Below are 3,225 nucleotides of genomic sequence, written 5' to 3' on the forward strand. Positions count from 1 at the left end.
GATTCAAACTCTTTTCCCCACCCCTGCTGTCCCCACTTCGAGGACCCGCAGGGCACCCGGAGACGGAGACGATGCTTCCAGGCCCCGGCCCGCCCAGACCACAGAAGGCAGAACCAGGGAGATAGAGCTGCTCATCCTACTTAGAATTGAAGGGCATCTCCCCTTAAAATCAGAGCATTCTAGGCAACCATGCGACGTGGGACCAGACCCGAAGACTAAATTGAGACCTCTCAGAGCTCAGAAGTGTTTGACCACGACTTTGAAACAAGTATATTTCCCATGGCTGGAGCTATATATAATAACTGAAACTCCTAAGAGGAAATGTGGAGAAGTGGACGATGTGAAGCCCCCATTATAAAGTTTTAGTCTCTTTCTAAAGAAGTTCGGCGCAACGTCTGGCTTTGACAGTGCAGCATGCCTGTGGGCTTTTCTGAACTTTATTCCTAGAAAGACTAGGACAGGAAAAGTTCTCAGCTGCTCCAGCCTCTGAAGAACTGGGGAAATACAAGCGGGGCTCTTCAGCCGCAGGACTCCGCCTGCAGCCGGGAGTTGGAAGAGACCCTGAAGCACAAAAGGCACTCGCCGCTTCACAACTTGAGCATCGCAGCTAAATGTACACCAGCAGGTGCAGTCGGCACGCGGGCGTGGGAGAGCCCACCCCTCTCCTCTTTCTGCACTCGAAATTCTCGAGAGGTGCACTATCTGACACCTACTGGCCTCGGGTGACCCACAGGGAGAGCCAACCACAGAGTTCTTTTCTGGGTTCAACTCTCACGGATGCTGTGACGAAATGCGATGGTCTAGGGGCTGCAGACACCTGGGAGTTGAGTGCTGAGGACTCCGAAGACTCCCAGCACTTCTAAGGAGCCTTTTCTGTCTGCGTATTAATTTGTGGCTTCGGTTAGCCGTAAGATAGGAAAATAGAATTATATGGCTAGCCTCATCTTTTCCAGAAAGCCAGGATACTGGACATTTCGTTTTCATTTGTTCTCTTATGTGGCCACCACCCTCTTTTGCCCCTCAGTTTTTACTTGAGAGAAACGCGTCCAGTAAAAACAAATTGCCGCCGAGACCAGCCTTCTCTTTGCTTACCCGCAAAACAATCCTTTCAAAAAGATAAGGGAAGGGAAAAAAAAAAAAAAAGGTAAAGGAAAAATAACCCGAGAGCTGTCCTGGCTATTTCCTATTCTAACGCTGCATTTTGAAAACAATAATGCTCTTTGTAAATTTTAGTAATCCGGAGGGCTTCTGTAATGCACCCGGCTCAGCGCCCTGGGACCGTGGCAGCCAGCCCTCTGCAACTGCGCTGCTGGCCTCGGGTGAAACTCACAGACCCGGTAGCCCGAGGTTAAGGTCGCTGGCAGGAAACTCCGCCAGAAATCCTCGTCTACAACATCAGTTTCCTTTCGCTACTGAAAGTTAGCATTGCGTAGATCCTAGAGGCCCTGTTGCAACTTACTTACATCAGATAATTTATTATTTATCTGAGAACCTTAGGTGGAAATTTTATTCTAAAACTTCAAGTTGCTCCTCATCACTCTCCACTGAAGGTGGAAAAAAGTAAGAAAAATCTCGACTGAGTTCCATTCTATGCCAGAAACTGATCCAAGGCCCAAAGAGCTTGAAATGCTTAACACTTCCTCCAAGACCCATATGAACAGTTATATGTGGAGGAATTGGAAAATCAAAGATAACATACGAGACTTCTCAAATTCATGTTGACTTTCTGAGTCTTAAAAAGATATTTTCTAAACACTGTCCAAGACAAGACTCCCAACCTTGTAAAAGTTCAAAAGTCTTTTGATCTTCTGAACTTCTCTTCTGAAAGTTACACTTGCCAAAATGACAGAAGAGTGAGATATTCTAAATTGAGTCTGATACATGTAGGTCACCAGACTGGAAAATTCTGTTTAAGTAAAAATATTGTCCTGGATTCTCTAGAGGAATCAGTTCAATTACCTATTTCCTTTTGCCAGAATAGATCTAGGCTGTTAGTTTGAAATTCAGATGTTGACTAAGTCACCTATCCCAAGTTTGCCTATAGTATATTGTTGTTTAGTCATCATTTTCTTCCTAGCCCAGAAAGAAGACAAAGTTCTCTTCATTTACATGGTTTATTGTTGTAAACATTAAAATTGTCTTTCTCAAAGAAAGAATTTATCAGAAAAAAAAAATCAGCGTCTCTAACTGTCATACACCATAGAAAAAAAAGGCAGTGACTCATATCATGTGCCATACTAGAAATATACAAAGAAAAATACTACAGAATATGGCAATATTAAAATTCTTACTCCAACATAAATATATTAACTGACAATTTTAGACATTAAAAAGAACAAAAAAGTTCAAAGTGCTCAGTAATTTCCAGGGAGTTATGTATATTATAAGCACTCTGGAAACAGTCAAAAAGCTGCTGCATGCAAGTTTTGTTTAGCTTTAGACAACAAAATAATCAAGATATAAACTTTCTTTTATCAACAGCAACGGTACATACAACACTTACAAACAAGGAATGTTGGACGGTGTTACAAACACTATGTGTCCCTTTTGTCAGGATATTCCAATGTGTTACTTGTGCCCATCTATTTTACAATTGAGAAAATGTTTAAGCTCAGATAACTACCAATCTTTATAAAATCTAACAGACTACATAGTGTCTGAAATACTATTTATATAATATAGACATTACTGAAGTAGCAAGTGCCTATAACATGTTCAACCTAGAATCAACATGCTTGTCCCTTTTTATGTAGTTTTCTTTTTTTTTGCAAACACACTTATTTTTTAGAATTTGTAATATTTATTCATAAATAGGCACAAAATAATTTAAAAAGCCAAACTGCATTGAGTAAATTTACAAGCCTTTGCCTTCTTCAACTCATGCCACCCACGCAACATTTAGTTTTACTATATATTACATCTTTATAGCAGACAACTTTGAAGTCTTGTTAAAGGGCAATACTTGTAGGTCCCCTTAAGATGTGTGTGTGTGTGTGTGTGTGTGTGTGAGTGTGTGTGTGTATGTTACATCACTTGTCTTAATTGCAACAACCAAGCATGGCCAAACATTTCCCATCATACATTAGCAATCTTTCTTCTGAAAATTATCAACAAACTGATTTTTAACTGATAATAAAAAGTTTATACCACTGTATTGTGTGTAGTCCTTGTTCTATATCCAGGATGCCCCGGAGCCAAAATGCCCTTTCAGGTTCTGCCTGCAGG

The sequence above is a fragment of the Heterocephalus glaber genome, unplaced genomic scaffold, assembly GCF_053883595.1.
Source record: "Heterocephalus glaber isolate CG9 unplaced genomic scaffold, H.glaber_assembly_v1.0 deba00000347, whole genome shotgun sequence".
Lineage (NCBI taxonomy): Eukaryota > Metazoa > Chordata > Mammalia > Rodentia > Bathyergidae > Heterocephalus > Heterocephalus glaber.